This window comes from Trichechus manatus, unplaced genomic scaffold (genome assembly GCF_000243295.1).
Source record: "Trichechus manatus latirostris isolate Lorelei unplaced genomic scaffold, TriManLat1.0 scaffold00047, whole genome shotgun sequence".
Classification (NCBI taxonomy): domain Eukaryota; kingdom Metazoa; phylum Chordata; class Mammalia; order Sirenia; family Trichechidae; genus Trichechus; species Trichechus manatus.
This window is the reverse complement of record NW_004443983.1, coordinates 11,507,906-11,513,823: the sequence shown is the minus strand read 5'-3', so window position 1 is coordinate 11,513,823 and position 5,918 is coordinate 11,507,906. Positions and strand designations below refer to the sequence as shown.

Here is a 5,918-nt window from a genome sequence, read left to right as displayed (position 1 = left end):
GCGGGGAAGGGCGGGCGAAGGTCTCCCCGAAGCCGCGCGCCCAGACCCGCCCGCTGGTCTTGAAAGGGGCGTGTTGCCAGCAGCCACCCTGTCCCTCCCCTTCTTGTCCCGCCGGGAGCTGGCAGCGGCGACGGGAGAGGAGAGAGGAGGGAGGTGCTCGGGGTGGGGGTGGGTGGGTGCGGGGAGGGGGGTGGGAAGCGGCAGGGAAGGGGATCGTGCCCTCCATGGACGTAAAGGCGTTCACCAAGGATCGAGACCCAGTGGGTCGAGTGTAAACAGCTAAAGGAGAACCAAGTGCGGTCCCTGTGAGAAAAGGCTAAGGAAATTTTAACAAAAGAATCAAATGTGCGAGAGGTTCCTTGTCCTGTTACCGATTGCGGAGATGTTCATGGTCAATTTCATGACCTTATGGAACTCTCTAAAATTGGTGGAAAGTCACCAAATGTAAACTATCTATTCACGCGCATCTATGTAGACAGAAATTATTATTCAGTAGAGACTGTGACTCTTCTTGTGACATTAAAGGTGCGTTATCCAGAACGCATTACAATATCGAGAGGAAACCAAAAAAGCCTGCAAGTATCCAAGTACCAAAGTATATGGCTTTTATGATGAATGTCTACAGAAGTGTAGAAACTCCAATGTTTGGAAATATTTTGCACATCTATTTGATTATCTTCTGCTTACAGCTTTGGTAGATGGACAGATATTCTGCCTCCATGGGTGGCCTCTCTCCATTCCTATAAGAGCCCTGGATCTTTTACAAGAAGTTCCACATGAGGGCCCAAGGTGTGATCTGTTATGGTCAGATCCAGATGATCGTGGTGGGTGGGGTATTTCTCCACGTTGTGCTGGCTGAACATTTGGACAAGACATTTCTGAAACATTTAACCATGCTAATAGTCTCACACTGGTTTCTCATGCTCGCCAACTTGTAATGGAAGGATATAATTGGTGTCATGATCGGAATGTGGTTACCATTTTCAGTGCACCCAATTACTGTTACCGCTGTGGGAACCGTGGAACTAGATGACACTTCAAAATAGTCCCTTCTTCAGTTTGAGCCAGCTTCTCCGTGTGGAGAGCCTCAAGTTACCCAGCACACCCCTGACCACTTCGTGTAAATTACTCCAGGGAGATTCTGCCTTTGTATGTAGAAGTATATCTGGCTTATATACGTATATATATATTTTTAAATTCAGGTATACTTGGCTTTTTAAAATACTTATACATATGTATATATATTTATATATATATACATGCTTATAAATTTATACAAACACATATATTTAAAAACCAAAAAACCAACAGTAATCTATGAGTTTCTGTAACAAATACAGATCTGTCTTGACATTAAACCACATCATGGACTAAAATGTACCATACTAATGATGACCATTTATGAGACTGTACATTCAGTACAACACTATGTTCTAGATCAGTCAATCTAATGGTTTGCCTGCTGTGTTTGTAGTAGGCATTTTCCTCTGGACTGTTCAAACAAAAAAGGTAACTAATTCCTTCATCTCCTTTTGCCCTTAGTTGAGATTTTAGTTATAGTATTTAACTAGCATGTATTAATAAAGTTGGAGTTTTATTTTTAAGGAAAATTCACAAGCTAACTTCCACTTAATCTATTACCCTTTATTTTATTGAAATGTGTAATTAACTGAAGAAAAGATTATTCTTGGGAGTATGTTGCCATAACATTTAAAGAGATTTCCTTTTATTTAGACTAAATTACTGTTTCATGTCAATCTGCATATTTCTGTATATTTGTCATGACAGTGCTTGCATCCTATTTGGAGTACTGAGCAAATAAACTCTCCATTTTAAACAAACAACAACAAAAAAAAATCAAATAGGAGTTGGTTTCAAAACTGAAGCTGTATGAGTGATAGTTGGCTTCTGGTTTTTATTTCTCAGTTTCCCTAATTGTCTTTCCCACCTGCTATTCTGATTCAGTATCAGTTTTCCAGGAGCTGAACAGTCATCTGCCACTTCCTTCCCTCATCCTGCATTTCTTGGGATTTCCTGAGGGCTCTCATCCATTTCTTATTCTGAGGATGGTTAACAGAAACATAGGGTTTCGTGAGAGCATTCCAAGCCTGTCTTCACATTTATACCCCAAAGGCAGCAAAACCACATGGAATCTCACCATTTGATAAACAAAAACTTGCACTTATCTATGGCTCATGTAATATATATGTAAACGGGAGATGTGACATCAAAGGTCAATCTTGCCCACACTCCTGAAAGACTTGTGTTTCAACATCTTAATTGATTAGTGATGAGTTACTTGGAGCTCTAGGCTTTAAGTTGGACCACCCCTCCTGTTTTTCTAAAGAGGGCATTTGAACTCCTTTGTTTATCTCTCTTTTCTTGCAATCTACTTTTCCTTACCACGTTCCCTTTTAGCTCAGGTCCCTGGAGCCTATTATCATAGAACTACAGCCTAAAGTTTTTCTCTGTTCTCAGATATTTGAGATTGTGTCAAGAAGAGGGAAAATAATGGTTCAGTGGATCTGTTTCTTTAGGTGGTGTCATGGATCGAATTGTGTCCCCCAAAAATATGTGTATCAATTTGGCTAGGCTATGATTCCCAGTGTTGTGTGATTTTCCACCATTTTGTCATTTGATGTGATTTGTGTTGTAAATTCTACCTCTATGATGTTAATGAGGTGGCATAGGCGGCAGTTATGTTTCTAGAGCCAACAGAGAGAGAAAGACTTCCCCTGGACATGACGCCCTGAATTTGGACTTCTAGCCTACTAAAACCAAACCAAACCCATGGCCGTCAAGTCAATTCTGACTCATAGTGACCCTATAGGACAGAGTAGTACTGCCCATAGTGTTTCCAAGGAGTGCCTAGTGGATTTGAACTGCCGACCTCTTGATTAGCAGCTGTAGCTCTTAACCACTACACCACCAGGGTTTCCTCTATCCTGCTAGACTATGAGAAAATAAATTTCTCTTTGTGAAAGGCAGCCATTTGTGGTATTTCTGTTATAGCAGAACAAGATAACTAAGACAGGTGGGAAGGTAGTAGGAAAGACGGCAGCAAGTGGCAATATCCCTGTGGTTAACGGGGTGTCATGTATTGAATTGTGTCCCCCTAAAATATCTGTCAGCTTGGCTAGGCCATTGTCTTAGTCATCTGGTGCTGCTCTAACAGAAATACCACCAGTGGATGGCTTTCACAAAGAGAAATTTATTTTCTCACAGTAAAATAGGCTAGAAGTCCAAATTCAGGGGGTCAGCTCCAGGGGAAGGCTTTCTCTCTCTGTCGGCTCTGGAGGAAGGTCCTCGTCATCATCAGTCTTCCCCCAGACTAGGAGCTTCTCTGCACAGGAACCTCGGGTCCAAAGGATGCACTCTGCTCCCAGTGCTTCTTTCTTGGTGGTATAAGGTCCCCATCTCTCTGCTTGCTTCCCTTTCCTGTTATCTCTTGAAAGATAAAAGGTGGTGCAGGCCACACCCTAGGTAAACTCCCTCTACATTGGATTAGGGATGTGAGCTGGGTAAGGGTGGTGTTATAATCCCACCCTAATCCTCTTTAACATAAAATTACAATCACAAAATGGAGGCCAACCACACAGTTCTGGGAATCCTGGCCCAGCCAAATTGATACACACATTTTTTGGGGGACATAATTCGATCCATGACACCACCTAAAGAAACAGATCAACTGAACCATTATTTTCCCAGTATTGTGTGAATTTTCCACCATTTTGTCATCTGATGTGATTTTCCTATGTTTTGTAAATCCTGTCTCTATGATGTTGATGAGATGGGATTATGGGCAGTTATGTTAATGAAGCAGGACTCAGTCTACAAGTTTGGATTGTGTCTTGAGCCAATCTCTTTTCAGATATAAAATAGAGAAGTGAGCAGAGAGACATGGGGACCTCATACCACCAAGAAACAAGAGCCAGGAGAATAGCAAGTCCTTTGGACCCAGGGTCCCTGTGCTGAGAAACTCCTCAACCAGGGGAAGATGGATGACAAGGACCTTCCTCCAGAGCTGAGAGAGAAAGCCTTCCCCTGGAGCTGACACCCAGAATTTGGACTTCTAACATATTAGACTGTGAAAGAATAAACTTCTGTTTGATAAGACCATCACTTGTGGTATTTCTGCTGTAGCAGTACTAGATAAATAAGACACAGAGACATATGGAAAAGTACACTTCTCTCTGAGCCAGGATGTGCAGATTCTCTTTCTGAATTTGCTATAGACCAGCTGTGTGGCCTCTAAAAAAGAGTGCAATATTCCTTGCTTTCAGAGACATCATACACATTTTGATCTGTAATGACTACTAGTCTCTCATTTTATAAATGAGTCTCAGAGATTCGAAGTATTTTGCCCAGTGTTAAACCATTAGACAAAAGAAGAATGAATTTGCTTATAAAGTGGGGATAACACACTTAAAGACTTGGAGGTGATATGACTCATTTGAAAACAAAATTTACTTCCCTTTTGTAAAGAGACCATTGCCTGAAATTAGATTGGGTATGAAGGCTGATTACCTCAGAGATGAGACTGGGGATCAGGGGTGGATTATCCAATAGGCAAGGTAAGCACAATTTCACATTTTTTCACCACATCAAAGATTCTGCTTCTAGCTATGGGTGGCATCTGTATCTCTCCCAACTCCACAGCACCTTCCTACAGAATCAAAGCCTCTTTCTAAATTTACTATCCCTGACAGGGCAGATGACCCAATAAGCAAGGTAAGCACAGGCTTATTTGTGCTTACTTGCTAATCTGTAGTGAACAATTTCAAAGATGTGGTGAAACCCCTGTGAAATTCTTCACTATAGATGATCTGTTAAGCAAGGTAAATGCCATACTTGTCTTGATTATTGGATAATTCACCTCTGCTGGGGATGACAGATGGCTGCATGTGGTAGTAGACACAAGAAGATTATCTGATACGTTTAATTTTAGCTAGAAGACAGTAAGAAATTCTAGGGTTTGTGTGCCCATAAGAAAAAAGATCCACCAGTGGAGATACCACAGATTTAACAGTTGGAATAGAATGGGAAAACGAACTGTCAAATAGAAGAGGATACCAAGAACAGAGTCTAAGATGATATTGAATTTTGATTAATCAACATACATTATCAAGAAAATTAGAAGTAATGATTACAGAGGTAAGAGAAAAACCACATCAGAAGCTTGTAGCACCAAAGAGAAAGGTGGCATTTACATTTGCTGAGTATTTACCGTGAGTCAAACATTATGGTCTGCACTTTCTCATGGTTTCTCATTAAATATCCAAAGCAACCTAGCGGTATTATTAACCTAATTTTACAACTGAGGAACCTAGAATTCAATGAGGTAAAGTTCCTTGCCTAATGTCAGGGCTAATATATGAAAGAGCCATTGTTTGAACTCAGTTCAGTAGTCTGACTCTAAAAGCCTGTGGTTCTCACTGTAATTCTCTCTCTCACTCTGTGTCATGATTTAAAGCCAGAAGAAAGGAATGAACTGGTTGAAACACCCACAGCTTTGAATACTTTGATTTTTTGTTCATTTCCCAAGAATAGAAGTGGTGTACAGCTCCTTTCTTCAAAATAGGTTTATATATTCATCCATTCTTTCTTCTTTTTCTCCTCTTTTCTCCACCCTTCTAAAACTCACCTCCATTTCTCTGTTATCTCTCCTCATTTTTCAACATCTTCCTTCAAAAATTTTTCACTCTTATTGCTCCTTTTTCACTCATTTAAAGCCTCACCTAATTTCCCACTAACAGGCTTACCTTCAAAGAGAAATCTTCACTCACTCCTGTAATTCACTCAAAATACCATAATATGTAATTCCTCAGTTTTATTGTCAGATTTACTACTTTTTCCATCTCTGAACCCCTTAGTCATTTATTAACTCATTCAACAAATAGTTTTTTTTTTTTTTTTTA

The 5,918-nt window shown here is 40.4% G+C and overlaps 1 pseudogene; it reads left to right on the top strand.

Annotated features, from left to right (window-relative positions):
- Nucleotides 1-224: 224 nt before the first annotated feature.
- Nucleotides 225-1,124, top strand: LOC101343775 (serine/threonine-protein phosphatase 2A catalytic subunit beta isoform pseudogene; annotated as a pseudogene).
- Nucleotides 1,125-5,918: the final 4,794 nt, after the last annotated feature.